Source organism: Triturus cristatus, chromosome 7 (genome assembly GCF_964204655.1).
Source record: "Triturus cristatus chromosome 7, aTriCri1.1, whole genome shotgun sequence".
NCBI lineage: Eukaryota > Metazoa > Chordata > Amphibia > Caudata > Salamandridae > Triturus > Triturus cristatus.
In genome coordinates, this window is record NC_140590.1 from 1,568,677,620 (window position 1) to 1,568,686,336 (window position 8,717).

General features: G+C 42.0%; 1 long non-coding RNA gene across 1 annotated transcript; it reads left to right on the forward strand.

Annotated features, from left to right (window-relative positions):
• The first annotated feature begins 412 nt into the window (after positions 1-412).
• Positions 413-8,448, forward strand: LOC146812398 (uncharacterized). The gene is made up of 7 exons (XR_014966850.1): positions 413-542; positions 1,621-1,716; positions 2,091-2,193; positions 3,772-3,877; positions 5,360-5,431; positions 7,136-7,203; positions 7,703-8,448. It is a non-coding gene; the product is annotated as an uncharacterized LOC146812398 (long non-coding RNA).
• Positions 8,449-8,717: the final 269 nt, after the last annotated feature.

Here is an 8,717-nt window from a genome sequence, read left to right on the forward strand (position 1 = left end):
CATTGGCAATCGCAATACTTCCAAGGGCCGAGCTGCCGACTTTGGTTTCGAGGAACCAGGTTCGAGCCTCCGCGTTTGCTCAGCATCCTGTGATTCTGGGCAAATCACTAAAGACCGGATGTATGAACATATTTTCTCATAGACGCAACATGGATAGAACTGTTTGATACATCAGGCCCTTAATCTCCCCGTACGTACAAAAAATGAATGTGTCCTTGTGTAACATAACTGGTGCTCGTGTAAAGCGCTCCAATACCTTCAGGTCCAGTTCGCACTATATAAATCTACAAATAAATAAATATGAATAGGTAAAAATTACAATTGAGTAATCCGTAATCCCCAGAGACTAAAAACAAACCCCTAAAAAGAACATGTTGCACCGGAAGTGAGGCAGCGGAAACTGGGATTGTCTGAACTTCCGGTGCTGACGCCTTTCCCTTTCCTTTTTCCTCTGAGACTGCAGTGCAGTGCTGCAGCTGCACGTTGCTTCGTTATTTAAATCCAGTCGGTTGGATATCTTCTGCATCCGAAGGCTGTCTGCGGTAAGGGTGGGCGATGGAATCTACCGAGCATGCAGGGGAGCTTTGGGGAAGGGAAGGTCAGGTCGTGACCGACCGTGCTCGTCGGCTGGCGCAAGCACCTTGTTTCTGAGGCTGGAACGGAGGCCCCTGCTTTCGGTCTCGCGCAGGTTATAGTTTAAGGAGCAGAGTTCAGTTACTTCTCTGCTGCCATCGATTTGGCGCTTCCTCTGGTGTTACTGAATGGTGGCGGAGGCAAATGGGAGAGGGCAGTGGATACGGATAGCGGTAGGCGAGGGGGCAGGAAAAACGGGAGAGCAGCACGATTAGGATGGATGGAGGTACGGCCAGTCGATCTAGTAGGCAGAAGGGTAACAGACGCAGCGGTCACTGTTCTGAACCGCTATACTGTTCTCTTACTCGGCAGTGCCCACTTCACCTTTTAATTGTTCATAGAATGTGTAACACTGAGTGATGCACGTGATATTTAATGGGAAGTTCGCCATCCCTCCACACATTTGCATTATTTTCACATCCCATAGCTTCGAGACCACCTCTATAAATAGCAACAGCGCACACTGGCATGTGAAAATAACGCGAAATGGCGGATGGGGGTTATGATGTGTATGGGACGTTCAGATCCGGTGGCCATCGGTGTAATAGCGGCAAGTAACAACCACCATTAGCAATGCCAAGGCTAGTAATAACACGCATTAGCAATACCACCCGTTTTTTTCAACTTTATACACCAGTGCGACCGATTGGCGTTGCCAATGCTTGTTTAACGGTTGGTAAACGCTGTGTTCCTGTAGTCTTAAACATTCCAGCTGCTGGGTTTCTAGCGGCCACTAGCTGGCACTGTAAGGCAGCAAACGTGAAAATCAAGTCCATTTACTTGATTCTGTCACATTTCAGGGGCACAATATTTGAGCATAGCATAATCCAATAATTGAAGTAATTATGGAGAAGTACACCAGTGCAGTACAATCCTAGCTTAAAACAACTTTAAACACTATTTTCGTTTGTAGGAGATAGAATCAGGGATAGAAACTGGTGTTTAAATAAGTGTGCTCTAAATTAATAATAATTATACCTCTTTCAGGTAATTTGAGACGGTGTTTGGTTTGCACAGTATCACAGGAACGTCGTACTATTATAAGGCCACAATGGGCGGTCTACCACCTCTCCTCTCTTCCAGGTAAGGATTCCTTGTTTTCCAGCGGTTGTAATGTAGAATATGAAAACCACACTGTTTCATGGATCCATGATGGAGAAATACCATTCACTGAAGCCCATGACGAATTGGTATACAAGCAGGATTACTCTGAGATCTTGAACACATCGTAGTTTAATGTGGAGGTTGTATATGTGTGAATATAGCTATAAATGCATAACATTTTAATTTGGAGGGTGTTTATGCAAGTATCGTCTGCTCTCGCGTCGTGGCTGTGTAATCTCATATTCCTCCACCCACCCCCCCCCCCCCCCCGGAAATTCTCAATCATTTCAAACTGGCTATGATTTATAACTTTTTTTTTTTTTTTTTTTTTTTACGTTCCTCTTGTTATGTAGACCTGCAGGTTTTGGTATCTGGAATGCGTTTCTAAAGGACATTTCCCTCGAAGAGGCTCTCCAACAGACCATGATCTGGTTAGAACACATCATGCTAGAATAGGTGAGTAGAGAAAGATACCAATTTGTGTGGTTGACGAGATAGTATAACATGGTTTTTACAGTGGGGTGAGCTCTGGAACTATGATTTGGTTTTAGCTGTGTATACTGTGAACTGGATTTTAGAGTTGAGTATTTCTGTAGCACATGGCTGTTCAAGTTGTGGCTTTATCAGAGGTGAATACAATGGAGGAAGATTTAAGCAGGATAACACTAAGGCTACAACTCTGCTGCACTGAATGTTGTCCGTGCCTAGAAATTCCCAAAGAGTTTTTTGTAGGAACGTTTGGTTATGTGATGCAACTGGTTACATTTTTTACATTTTTTACTGTGCTTTATGGATTGGGAGGATGTGTCTGGTAGTTGGCACAGTCTATTGCGTCTTACATGCGCGCCTTGATAAATTAAGCATCTAGAAATGTCAATTTTGCCCCTTAAGTGTGAATATCTATAATACGATGTCCATCATACTTAACCTTTGCGTCACTACAACCCCTAATGACCACTTCCTGTGGGGTGGGTATAACCCTCTCCCAGAGGTCCTCATTACACCAGAAACAAGATGGTGGAACCGTTGTTTTGGAGCACCTCAGGCATCCCACCTTAGGGGTGTCAGTAGCCTGGTAGTCAACACCTACTTAAATAGCGAATTTCTCGCATGTCCTGGTGTGTTGAGTGAACTAAAATAAACACATTTTTAAACCTCCGTTCAAATGCCCCCCTTTTTTTTTTGTTTGGTTGTGTGGAGGGTCTGTAGTTGTGCTTTTTCATATTTTCTGTGCATCACTTGATAACTGACTTTGTGGTGGGATTTCAGGGGTGTGTATTTCTTTGCTTCTTTTTAGGACTATTAATTTATGTATTACGTATGGTGGAGAGTAATGATGAATAGCTTTATATGTGACTGAAAACTGCTGCTTCCAGCACACTGACTTTAAGGTGTCCTGTATTGTACTGCCAATTCAAAATGCGTACCAGTACACTTTGGCTCTAAAAAAATAATTGTGTAACCCTGCATTTGTGGCTGTTTGCACTACCACAGGGTCTAAGTGACAAGCTAGTTAGTATTCAAGCACCCACACATGCTATCCGTTTGGTTGTGTTCTGTATAAATAATCCTTATTCAGTTGGTCTAGTGCATGATAAGTTGCCTTCCCCTTCAGGATAAGAGTTGCTGCTCAGTACACACTTTAGATCCGTGACTTTAACTCCGAATCACCGGGCATGCCTTATTGGTGTATAATGTGGGAAGTAAACGGCCGGTCATGGATTGGCTTTTCGAGCCAAGGAAGAAATGCTCTTAGGAGTTACGATGTAGTGTCGCTCCATTGTAGCATTTTATGGTCAAATGCCCTCGATTGAATCTCATGTTAAACTTCTTTTAAAATCTCAGACCCTATTCTGTTTGGGACCTTGACGTTTCCTTTATATAGCTCTCTAGGAAAAATATTCCAATTTGCAATGGTTGTATCTGCATTTCGCAAACCTAGTTTCCTTTAAGTAACCTATTCTCGCAGTCTCTTCATATTGAAATCATCACCTTCCCCTTTCGATGATTGAATTTTTGTAAAAATTTATTTAGGCTTATTTTTGCAACCTTTGGGGTGCATAAGCAGGATGCTGACTAAGGAAAGCCGCACAACCGAGACCTGTTCTGTCTGCAGCACGTGACCATTTCCCTGGAAAAGGTGAGTCGGCGTGATCCGAATTTTGAGTATGTGCAGCCATTTAGGACGATTTGTTCGATGGTGGGCTTGGAATCTGATTTGATTTCTAATGGTGTTTAAGGACAGTAGGTCCTAAGGGTCATTGTGTGGTACATGCCTGCTTTAGCAAAAGCTGGTGGCTGGATCAGTGATGAGCAAAATGCCAATTCCTGAACTCCATGAAGAATTGGTACTTAAGCAGGATTACTCTGAAGATCCAGATCTGTGTGTGGGGTCTTGGTCAAGTAATTGAGTTTTTTTTTTAATCAGTAATCTGATTATTCAGTAGTTTATTGGTTAATTCAGAAAGATCCGTTGGAAACAAAGGTAAAATTTAATTATTTTGCTTTCCTTTTGTGGTTGTATCCAGACAGTATGCCACTGTTTTTAAGGTCGGTCCATCAGATTTATAGAGCGCACAGCTGCCAGGCTTTGAAAGATTAGTCAACAGTCGTAGTAGTGCAACCAGCTTACTGATAGACCGAATAAAATAGCCAGGTTATAAAATTGCGCCTGAAGCAGTGAAATATCAGCCAGGTATCTTGTACCAGACTGGTAAAAGACTCAGTGAGCAAAAAATAACCCATTTAAACTGTATCTCTCCTCGGTGGGCAGCCAGTGAAGTTCTTTAAGATGCTGGCGAATATGCGCATGCCAGGGTACTTTTAGCAGCGGCTATACGGCTTCTTTTTGGCCCAACTGAAGGTTCCTCGGCAGATAAATACGATAAGCCATTAGACCAATATGGAGGGTGTTGGTATAATCAAGAAGGGAAGTGATGGGAGCATGCATAACCGTCTGTTGAGCCTGCATGGGAAGACAATGCACTTTTTTTCCATGCCCAGGATATGTGCTGTGGGGATTATTTGAGGCCCTGTTACTCCCCACATCATGTTTTTGTTTGTAACTTCGTGATCCAGTGTAAAGTCTGTACTTTTGTACGTGAAATGGGGAGTACCTTTATGTGAAAGTCGTTTTGAATTTTCTAATGAAGTAGTGGCCAGTGTCAATTGGAAAAACCATTTAAAAGGCTAATGTAAATCCAGGGAGCTTGTTTAGGTGACTAAGAAGTGCCGTTCCTTGTATCCTGCATTAACGCTGTAGCGCACTTCAGCATGTGATTATAGTGTTGCTGCAGTCTAGCCGGAAGATGTGGATCTTATCCGCAGACCACTTAGTGATCAGAAAGACACTAGTGTATTGATGGGTTCAGACACCTGTTGGGTGTGGTCACTGGTGTGGAGTTTTGATGAATAAATACTATTTACTTTGAGCAGGTTTTTTTGTATTTTGTTTTGTACAGTCTTGTTATAAGATCCTTGCACTACTGATTGTGGCCGGTGGGGTGTCTGCAACAATTTCTGCTATTTGTTGCAGTGTACAACTCTTCTCTTGCTTCATATCTTTCTGTATTGATTTTACTGATAACATTCTAAGCTGTATTTTTTTTTATTTTTGTTCTAGGCCGGATGATACTACTTTCTTGGTCCACCACTCAAATGCTGCTGGTTTGATATGACTTCCCTACATCAAGAAGTACGTTTTCAAAAATATAATAGAAGGCTCGGTATTTTTTGAAAAGATGGACACACATTAAGGGGTTGTTTGGATTAGGGCAACTAACTGAATTGTGGAAAGTTCTACATTAATTAAACTTGGGGGGGGGGGTGTCTTGGTGGCTGGATCAGTGATGAAGCAAATACCTTTGAGCTGAAGCCAATGAAGAGTTGGTATTTAAGCAGGATTACTCTGAGATCTGGCTGTGTCACGGAGTTGGTGGGTGTGGCCTTGCACTAAGCAATTACTTAGTTCATGGAATTCGGCACTAGGGTACACTTGAACAAACATAGCAGAAGTGAGTTAATGATAATGGGCTTGCGGGCCTTTTGGTAAGGTGAAGAAAAAAAGAGCAGAGGTTGGAGGGATAGGATAGTTGGATTCTGAGAGTGAAAAGTGGACTTTACTGCATCATGATGTAGCGTTGTTTATATAGTTGTGTTAAGCTGTATACTAACCGTGAGCTGGGCTGGGGGCAGTCTAATGTATGTAGGATATCTCGTAGACTTTACGTACACGGACTTATTTGCTTTCATTCTAGTGTCCTGTCAGCGGGTGTGGCAAGGCCCTCTGAAGACGTTAAGTTTGTCATCACTATAGCCACGGGTGCATGTTGTGATGGCTTTGTAGAAGGTGCAGCTGGTGTTGAACGTGGTGCCGTCCCACGGGCTGTCTGAGTTCCATCACAGTGTTAGTGACGTGGTAACAGAAGCTGGCACCCTGTAGGGTGCCCTTAAACGGGTGGAGGGAGCTAACATCCACATGCCAGAACCAGGACTTGATCTGTAGTTCTGAAGCTTCTTTCTGGAAGGAATACTTTTTTGCACTCCATGTCTTCTGGTTTTTTCTTTCTGCTGCTTTAGTGTACAACAGAGGCACCAAGTTTCAGAAGCATGCTGTGGAATATCCTATGATAAATTATGGTGACTTTTTTTGTCTATCTAAAATGCAGTAAAGCATTCTGCATTTACTACAGGGTGGTGCATGTAAAAAAAAATAAGCCTATGGTGTGCCTCGTCAAGATCTTCTAATTTTGATTGCCAAGTCCGTGTGTTCAGACAAATTTGCTACTTTATTGAAATGCTTCTTTATCAAAAACAGCTCATTCTGTTGGAACTTGTAGACAATTGCTCGCTCAAGTTGAACTTGTAGATCCATACCATGTTTCCTGTAGAAGGGAAGTTTATTTTTAGTAAAAATTAGCTGTAACTTGCCATACACTTTTGCTTGTGGTGCTCATTGTCCCATCTGGTCTTGTGGTGTTTGACTATCTGTACATTTTCTATAGCGTGGCACTTTCCTAGGGATTGATAAATGTGCTTGCTATATGTCAACACAGGAGTGGAGCGAGGCAGACCTGCATTCAAATCTCAGTTCAGATCCTAGATCTGTTGTCAAAAGAACGACTAATGCGCAGGATGACTTGTGCTATGTTAGTGTGTGAATGGCTCCAGCATAAGCTTCATCTAGTTTGCCAAGAAGTAAGCGATTTTGCACGTCTGTTATGTCGGTACCAAGAATAAACTGTTAAAGAATACATGTTCTCTGATTGCTTTTATGTAGTTGTAGGTCCAGAAACCTTAACCATGAAGAATTTTCTTTTGCATTGTATGATGTTTACATGACTGCATTTCGCGCCCCCACACTTTGTCTCCATTAAGTATGGACTCTTATCTTTTGTAGGTGGAAACGACCGCTAGATGACGCAAGGAATGCAGATGCTAAGGGGAAAAGTCATCTTTTTCCATTAGGTCAGTATGCAAGAGTGATCGAGCCCAGGCATGGCTAGAGGAGACCCCCCACCCGATCCTTTCCATGTATGCGCCTGGTGCATCCTGGATCGAGGTGTTTTTTCTAAGTAATGCGGGGGCTCGTTGCTGAAAGGTTTCCGTCGATCTGTGCTGTGGTCAGGGCTCTGCGTTGGGTAGTCTGTTGGTGCGGTATCTGGATCAGTGATGAAGAAAATGCCAGTAGCTGAGCCTAGTGAAGAGCTGGTATTCAAGCAGGATTACTCTGAGATCCAGTCAGTATTTCATGAAAAGAAGTGTTAATAGGAAACCTTTTTGTAGAGCTAATTTTGGGAGGTTTTCTACAAGTGAGTAAATTTAAGGGTATTAGATTATGAGAGATAGGATAAGATGTCACACTATTAATTTTCTATACAGTTTACGATAATTCTTCACAGTGGTGAACTTTTTGCTTATCTGTATACATTAGTGGTCTCTAACTGAAGTATTGTTTTTCTTGCAGGTCCAGAACTGATGGAAGCATTCGCCTAACAGGCCTCGAGTCATCTGTCACCATACATGGGATCTGTATAAATGTACAATGTTACTTGTAGAAGTCAGAACTGATGGAAGCATTCGCCTAACAGGCCTCGAGTCATCTGTCACCATACATGGGATCTGTATAAATGTACAATGTTACTTGTAGAAGTGTAAAGCATCTTGTATATGATGGAGAGGCGAAGGAGTGGGAAGACTTCTTGTTTAACTCTCAAAAGACAGGTTTCGCAGGGCATGTTACTCACTGTGAAGTCCATGCATAAAGACCAAAATATCTGTTCAGGGCTAATAATTGTAGTAGAATGTAATCCGTGAGCAAGGTCTTGCATGCAGAGATCAGTAGAAGCTTCGACATTGGCCAGACAAAGAGAATTTTAAAACTACCAATAAAATCTTAGAATGCAGACAAGTCGTTCCTTGAATACATAATTTCTTCACACCTTCGCAAAGGAAAACAGAGCAGATTTGGAGGGCCATTACAACGCTCAACAGCAGTGCTTCCCAGACTTTGGAACCACCGATTTTTACGCAGTTTTGCAACCCACCTAACTTTAATGAACACGAGGCTGTCAGTGTTTTTTGTTATATATATATATATTTTGGTAGATGTAACGAAACGTATTCCATTGAAATGGCCACTAAATGTGCACAAACATTCTGTTTTACTGATGAAATAAAACTAAATTTCACACAAATGATTATGTGCGGAAATTGGATTTCAGTGAATATTTATAGTTTGTGCATCACCAAGTAAAGTGTCTTGTTCCTATTCTTATTTTCCATCACTCTTAAGAATTACAAAAAAGTGCCTCTTTTCTTTCCAAATTGCTGAATATGTACAGTTCATTTACTGGTATTTACGTTTTGTTTTGCGATACAAAAATGCATCCTACAACCTTTCCTTTGATACTCCTGTACCTCAGCTAGATTGTCGCATGATTCACTTTACTTTCTCTGACTCAGTAAGAGAAGTTAGTAAA